This window comes from Portunus trituberculatus, chromosome 4 (genome assembly GCF_017591435.1).
Source record: "Portunus trituberculatus isolate SZX2019 chromosome 4, ASM1759143v1, whole genome shotgun sequence".
NCBI lineage: Eukaryota > Metazoa > Arthropoda > Malacostraca > Decapoda > Portunidae > Portunus > Portunus trituberculatus.
The window spans coordinates 7,101,914-7,110,902 of NC_059258.1; positions in this window are offsets into that span (position 1 = coordinate 7,101,914).

Genomic DNA, 8,989 nt, shown 5'->3' on the forward strand with positions numbered 1-8,989 from the left:
TAACAAGAGTGTATTGTCCTCCGCCACTCGAGGCACCGGCAAGCCACACCAGATAACGCGACGATGCCAAGACCGGTCAGCCATCTTTCGTACGCCACTGATAATGACAAACTTTAATCACTGAACAAGAGTGGGATTTGTGTTTTCTGAAGGCATTATTGATTGAAAAAAAGGCAAGGAAGTGGCCACAGAAAGCAGCCATCTTCTCTATCCCAGAATATCAATATTTTTTCTATAGATAACGAAAAACTTACACTGAACAAGAGTGGGATTTGTATTTTCAGAAGCCATTACTGACTGGAAAAAAAAAAAAAAGATGTGGCAACAGAAAGCAGCCATTTTCTCTATCCAAAAAATATTCCCATCTTTTCTAGACTACGAAAACTTTAAAATTGAACAAAAATGCGATCTATATTTTCTAAAGGCTTACAGGAACAGCAGAATTGACAGTAAGAAAGAAGTGACTACAGAAAGAGGTCATCCTGTCTACCCAAAGTGAAACAGAATCAAATAGCAAGTAGGATCATTTTCTGCTAAACCCAAAGTACATAACGGAAACTTAAATTCTGCAACTTTAATTCTGTAACTATCCCAGAACACAAGAAAAGCATGAAAGAATAAATTTAGCCCAAGATTTCAACACACACACACAAACACGTCTCCTGTCAGTACTCGAAATATTCACAACTGACAGCCCGAAATATTCACAAGTGACTGTCAGGTTATTATTAGACCAGGGAGAAACGAAAATACATGTCACATCAAGAGCTTCAGCGTAACCAAACGGACTTGTCACCTTCTTAACTATTCAAGATGGTAGGCAATAAGTCCACCGTGATCAAAAGGACTTAGAACCGTGTTGACTATGCAAGATCGATAACTAGAAACAAACCCACCCTTACAGACACAGCGTAATCAAAAGGACTTGCAACGGTGTAGATCGAGATTCTAAGCCAACAAACCTATTCTTACAAACACAGCGTAACCAAAAAGACTTCAAACCGTGTTAGCTATTCAAGATCGATAATTTCATGAACCCACCCACCCTCTAAGACACAACGTAACGAAAACGAATCGAAAAGGAGAAAAAGAACAGATATATGATATTGAAAAGACTGACAACACGTGATCAAAAGGACTTGCAACTGTTCCAATGAATCAAGACTCGTAAATTAAAAAAAAAAAAAAAAAAATGCAAACAACCGGTAACTTTAAAGACAAGAAGCAAGAAATGAAAGAAACTGGGAAATCAGAGACACCACACATGTTGAACGTAACGAAAAGAACTTGGAACTGTTTGAACGAATCGAAATACGAGAAGAGAGCAAGAAGTTAAAGAAACCAGACAAATTTCAACGGATAAAGCGTACCTAAGAGGGCTTAACACTTGAACACACCCAAGACTCTTTAAACCAAAGAAAACGAAAATTAATCAAGAAATTCATCAGTTGCTTAAAGAAAAAAAAAGCAACTCTACTTAAAAACATTGAAAAAGAGGATTAGAAGAAAAAAAAACTAAGCAAATTAACCACTTACTCAAAGAAAAAGCACTGAAAATATTGAAAAAAAAGGCTACTCCCAGAAGAAGCAATACGTTATACCTAAAACATTGAAAGAAAGGGGACTGACTAAAAAATAATCCCCAAATTTTAACCAGTTACTCCTGGAAAAAGGCAACACTCGATACCTGAAACATTGAAAGAAATGGGACTAGAAAGAGATTCCCCAAATTTTAACCATTTACTCCTAGAAAAAGCAACACTCGATACCTAAAGCAATGAAAAAAAGGGACTGGAAAAAGAATCGCCCAAAAATTAACCAGTTACTCTCAAAAAAGCAATACTCTATTCCTGAAACACTGAATAAAGGACTCGGTGTCAATGATGCAACGCCACACTGCGACACTCACTAGAATACCAAAGAAACAACATGACGTATTGAACACCCCTAATTGTTAATGCAAGACCCAGAGAGAGAGAGAGAGAGAGAGAGAGAGAGAGAGAGAGAGAGAGAGAGAGAAGCAGACAACCAGCGTAACGAAAATGACCTGACGTTGCCCTTATCGATTCAAGACACTCATGAAAGCCTAAAGCGGAACAGAACGTGATCAAAAAGACTCAAAACCCATAAAATAAGTAACGAAGAGGAGTTTAAAGCGTTCTTATTAACATCTGACAAATGTGAGGAAAGTGTAAGAAAAGAAGGAAAACTATCCCTCGCTCCTATACCGGACTCGAAACTGGTGGAAATTCAAGACAGGAGTGCGCCAAGACAAGAATAGCGAATAACTAGGACAATTTTCTTTTATCCCTGCTTGTCTCGGTGAATAATACACGAAACGCTCTTGGTGAAACGTAAGCTATCACAATAGAGAGAGAAAAGCGGGTATTAGACAGCTCTATCCCAGAATAACTCCTACTTTCTCCACGTTATAAAAAAAAAAGTACTTGTGACCTAATTAAACTGAGGCAACACAGGAGCCAGCCAGCCAGCCAGTCAGCCACCGTACTTGTTCCCTTACCATACATTTATTCAAGAGGGAAATTAATAAAGCGTAACCTTGCAACTCAGCCCACAATTGCAATACAAGTAACACAAGATCAAGACAAGTGACATTTCTCCATAATCAAAAATTTATTCGCGTACCCAAGAAGAAAAAAAAAAAAGGTGAATTTGCAACACACCACAACACAGACGACAAGAATAGCGAACAACCACCCCACTTCCACCACCACCACCACCACCACCACCGCTGGCAGAACCAACCGGCCGGAGGCATGTAAAAAAACAAGTGACACATATTCCTCCCAAACCCATACAAAAGGGGATGCTAGGCCTCTACTTACACCACGAAGAGCCAGTACGGCCTAGGAATTGTTTGGTTTGAGGGTTCCATACGAAAGTTTTGAAGCTATCGTCCCTATCACCAGCTCTCTTCATGTATGCGTGGTCCGCCATGGTGCTACGCCGCCTGAGCCTCGACTGTGGACCTGTCGGGGCGCGATCGATACAAGGAAGGCTCTCTGACAACCTCGGCAACCCCTAATAGTCCCCGCCCAGCTGGCTCCCTCGCTAGCTTGTCACTCTCTCCAGCATTATTTCACGCTATTTCTCCTTATTTCAGTGTCATCTATGCATTCTTCGTGTCTTTTTGTTAATTTGTCTGTGTAGTTGTGCTTTCTATTTGTCCTCAACGGTTTGAATTCACTCGTAAATCGTTTGTTTGTATCGCCTACTGCTGTCTTTTTACTGTGTCTTTTGAACGAAGCATATCTCACGTCAGACCGTCTCCTCTCTCAGATAATTTTTAATGTTTCCTCAAGTATTCCCATTTATTAAACACATGTAGCTCTTTATTCTACCAATATTTCGCCTTATAATCCCTTTCTGCCTGTGTGTTTTATCTAAACATCTGTCGTAATTGTTTGCTTTCCCTCGTCACGGTGTCCAACAACTCTCACACATTTGGTAGAGTCAGTCAGAGCCGTCCCTTGCATGACAAAACGAGATGACACAATACTCTCACCCATAAAGGAATAATCCGCATTACCTTGGCAAAATATTGTTGATTTTGTGTTTTATTTAATGTTCATTGATATATTGGTGAATGTCAGATTGTGTTAGCTTAGGCGAGAGGCGAAAAATGTTGTGTTATCCTCGTAGCCCGTCTGTACCTTGCTTAAATTATTGGTCAATGTCCATCTAATCTAACAATTTGAGTTGATTTAAACAGTGAACGTTAGAATCTGTTTTAGTTGAGAGGTGTTGTGGTATGATCTTATTCTCGTATCCCTACACCCAACATTATTTGTGTATAAAGTAACGTATAGCAATGTTTACAGTGGTTTAATAGTGAAAGTTGAGCGTTTAGACGATCGTGTATACTGTATAGGACAATATTATGCAGGGACCATTATTGTATTCCTACCTATAAAAAAAAAAAAAGATATATGTTGGTAGTTCTAATGTACGTACCTCTTTTATTTCATGTATTCATTCATTGTGTGTTTGTGTATACTGTATTATGTGGAGGAGATGGGTTTATAGGATTCATTAGCGTATAGAAAGGCATTGTTTGTGATTCTCTTTTGATATTATAATGTCTTCCTGAGAGATAAATAAATAAACATACACACCACACCTTACTAATTAAATCTTTCCTTCTTAACCCATATGTTCTTATTTATTGGTTTATTTTGTGTCTATCTATTATTTTTTTCACTATCCATTTTTTTAAATTTCTTTATACTAATTTTTCAACTATATGTCTATTTTCTTCATTTACCCTTTCTTCTTCTCTTCTACATCCATATATTTTACCATTTCTTCATCTTAACTTCCTTCTTCCATATCTGCATCATTTTTTTTATAACTCTATATATTTCCATCCTTTATCCTCTCTTCTTCTCTTCCTCTATATATGTTTCTCTTTTCCTTTAATTTTCTATCCCTATTTCATCCTTTCACTACACTTCCATCAATATATCTTTTTCCTTTCTTTCTTTCTTGTTATTCCACTTCTTTTCTCCATTTAAAGTGTCAGTTCTTACTTTTAATTTATATATTCACATTTCTTACTTTTTAATTTATCTTCCTTCCTTCTTTTATAACCTAATTCTTATATTCTCTCTCCTCGGTGTTGCTACTTATCCTCTTCTCACTTCTCAATAGCTGAAATGTTCTTTTTATTTTTTCATCTGTTTATTTTCTATCGCTTCCCAGTTTCTATAATAATTTTCTTTATCATCTAATGCCTATGTACAATACTTTTTTTTCCCAGTGTTGCTATTCCTCCTCCTCTTCTTTCTCACTAAATGAATTCTTTTCCTTTTTACATATTCCTGTTTTTTTTTCTAATACCACTCCTTTCTTTTTCCCAGTGGCACAATTCTAAGTATTTTCCGTCCTCTCCTTTCTCAATAACTAAGCCTATTCTTGTTTTTTACATAAATTCCTCTCTTTCTCTCTATTTCTGTAGTCCTTTTCTTTACTGCCTGATACGTCTAAACACCCCTTCATTTTCCACACTTGCTTTTACTCTTTCTCTTCCCCAGTTAGTCATCTCTCTCTCTCTCTCTCTCTCTCTCTCTCTCTCTCTCTTATACATATTCCTCTCTTTCATTCTGTTTTCGTATCCTTATTTTATCATCTAATGTTTTAAGTTTCAAACACTTCTTTCTTTGCCTCACTGTTGTGCTATTTCTTCTCCACTCCCTTTTCTCGATATGCCGTCTAATTCTTCTCCTTTTTACATATTCCTCTAATTGTCAGTGTTATCCTCCTCTAAATACATCTTTCTTTTCCCCCATCGTTGCTTTTCTTCCCCCTCTCCTTTCTCGATAAGTCAATTCTCGTTTTTTTTTTTTTTTTATCTCTGTTTCTGTATTCCTTTTCTTTATTATTTAATGCCTAAACACTCTTTTCTCTTCCACACCGTTGTTATTTCTCCTCTTCCTTTCTCAATTAGTCTTTTTATTTTTTACCTATTTCTCTTTCATTCTCAGTATTAACTTTTCTTTATTATCTAATGTCTAAATACTCCTTTCTCTTCCACACCGTTGTTATTTCTCCTCTTCCTTTCTCAATTAGTCTTTTTTTTTACATATATTTCTCTTTCATTCTCAGTATTAACTTTTCTTTATTATCTAATGTCTATAAACACTCCCTTCGTTTTCTCCACCGTTGTTATTCGTCTTCCTTTCCTTTCTCAAAAAGTCAATTCTCATTTTTTTCTTTAGCTCTTTTTCTGTATTCCCTTTCTTTATGAGCTAATGTCTAAGATTCTTTTCGTTTTTTTTTCCTTTTCTTTCTCTTTATTTCTGTATAGTCCTTTTCTTTGTTACCTACATAATGTCTAAGATTATTTTCGTTTTCTTTTCTTTCTCTTTATTTCTGTAGTCCTTTTCTTTATCATGTAGTCCAAACACCCCTTTCTTTTCCACACTGTTGCTATTCCTCCTCCTCCTCCTCTCCCTTTCTCCCTTTCACGTGGCGCGCCTTTCCTCTTTGTTCATTCTCCTCGAGTCGTCCCTGTACCGGAGAAAATATTAACGTTACCCCAGCTTCTCTTTCGGTATTGAGGGCTCCCTGTAAAAACATGAAGCCCTATATACCGTTCTGAAGCCAATGGTTGTGTTGTGTCCTTAGCTACTGTGTGTGTGTGTGTGTGTAGCGTGGAAATTAAGATCATGTTTTAATTTGTCTTTTTCTTCCCTTCTCCATTTTCTTTTTCCGTGTGTGTGTGTGTGTGGAAATTAAGATCATGTTTTCATTTTCGTCTTTTTTCTTCCTTTCTCCGTTTTCTTTTTCCATTTTTTTTTTTTAGCATCATGGAACTTTTATTAAACTTTCACTAGAATCATAGAATACTCTTGAAAACGACGATTTCTTTCGCTGAAGGTTAAAGAAATGTAAAAGCCTACACACCTACTAAATTGCTATATATAATCATGAAAACACCCTTGAAAATCGCTATTACTTTCACTGGAGCCTGCTAAAAGTGTATAATCCTACCTTAACAACACCAACTACCACTATAGAACCATGAAAATTTTTAAAACTATATGAACTCCTTCAGTATTGGGACGTATTTTTACTATGAAATTGGATATGTTAGAGATGATATTTACATTAGGAACTTAGGAAGGGTCTTGAAGCTCACAAAGAAGATTAATGCCCAGAATCTTCACTATTTCAATCCCCATATAAGTTTCTGAAGCTGTATAAAATAATCAAATAGTAAGCAGAATAGATATGAAAACGTGTCATAGTACTGAAGAAGTTAACTCCATAGAACCATCACTGAGTTATCTAGAACCACGGAAACACCCTAAAAAGAACCACATTCTGAACCACTTACTGTCTGTTCCGCATCTCGCCACTACTTCTCAAAGCCTCTCTAGTTGAAGTGACATAGAATTTAAGGCATATTTTTGCAGTTCTTGTGGCAGATTAAACAATATTTCTTCATGATTAACTGGTGAAACAATACAGGAAAGCCGGCTACTACTTTAAAAGACTCCAGTTGAAGCGATACAGCGCCATAATCAGAAACTCCTTCCTCTCTCACCACGACAATTTTCCAAGGCCACAGAGACAACTAACAGGGTTTTCAATATAGCTTCTCTTTTTAATAAACTAGAAACGTTGCTAATCTATCAGAACCATAAAAATACTCTTAAAAACACGAGTATCTTTCAGTGGAGCCTTTGGAAAGTAGTGATGATGAGAGAGCAAAGCGTTTCAGAATACAGGCCAGTGATTTTTAGGCATATTCTTACGAGTGTAGTGGTAGATACTAGATAAACACTACTTCTATACTTCTATACTACTTCTATACAATTAACTGGTGAAACAACATCGAAAACCCGGCAAATCATTTCTATACCCTAAGAAAAATAATAGTTTTGAGGGAATTAACCATTTTTGGAGATCCCAGAAAACCTATGCCTACAAAACCAAACAGGAAAGTCACCAACCCTCAGAAAATTACAACGAAATTACACTAGTTACCTTATAGATTACACCAGCGTGCCATCCCGTGTCTGCCTTGACCCCAAAACCTACGTAGACAGACGAGTTTAGTATGCAGAAACAGAAAGGGCAGTCATGTGGCGTACCTCAGGCTGTGATTGAGAGACCATGACACCGGACTGGACCCACACAAAGGAAGACAAAGGAAAACAAGCACCCATAGACTTCGATTACTATTTCTATCTATGGGAGGAGGAGGAGAAAAAGAAGCAAGGGTGAAAAGAGAATTGGAGGAAGAAAGAGGTGGCGAACAAGGAGGAGAAAGAAGTAAGATCGAGGGTAGAAAGAACAGGAGGAAAAGAGGATAAAAGAAGGAGGAGGAGGAGGAGGAGAGAAGGAAAGGTCAAAGGAGAAGAATGAAGAAAGAAGAAAGAGATGGCGAACAAGAAGGAGAAAGAATTAAGTAACAAGCATAAGATCGAGGGTAGAAAGAAGAGGAAGAGGAGAGGCTACAAGAGAGAAGGAAAGATGGAGAAGGAAGAGAAGTAGAAGGAAGAAGTCAGAATAAAGAAGAGAAGATGGAGGAGAGAGTAATAGAGGAAAAAGAAGTAAGAAGAGAAGGGAAGATCAAAGATGTGTACGAGTAGGAGAAAAAAAAAGGAGGAGGAAGAGAAATAAGTTAGAATAAGGAAGAGAAAGATGATGAGGAGAGAAACGAGAAAGAGGCTTAAGAGTAAAAGAAAGAAGAAATGAGAAAAGGAAAAAAATGGTAGGAGGAGGAAGGAGAGTCAAGGAGGAGGAGGAGGAGGAGGAGGAGAGGAGATCGAGAGCCTTGACATAACCTGCCGTACCTCACTAACACAGAATCTTTAGCAGTGACCTAATAACTGCAGTGAAGTATATCGAGCACTGTGATCTCCGCTCTCACTAAACCTACCGCCCTCACCACTCGATCGCTTCACTAATTTGTTGGTTCTTTTCCAGGATTAACCTATTTCATTATTTGTATTTAGTTTAATTTGTTATTTTGGGAGGGCTTGTTTGCTAATTGAGTTGCAAGACATAAAAGATTATAAATATAACTCTTTTTTCATCATTCGTATTTATTATTCTTGTTTGTTTATTTAGCAGATTTACTTAATTTTACTTTGTCCATGAGTTAAAGGGCATTATTTATTATTCAGTTTTAACTATAGCAAAGTAATTTTATTTTATTTTAGCATTTATTATTATTACTTTTAATACTCTCGGTACCAATTCTCAGTTCCTTCATTTATCCTATTTCTCCCTATCTAACCTAACCTCTTCATCACGTGACAGCTTCCATTACAGGTATTTGATTAACCTTTTCACCTGGTTCTGGCCTTTCCAATGATGTTTTCCTTAATTCCCAATTATTTCCCTCAGCACTTCAGTCATTCACCACGTAATATCTCGCTCTGTTCACTCTCTGACCAGCAACTTTCATTACAGGTGGCTGCCGTAATTGACTTTCTCACCTGCTTCAGTCCTCACC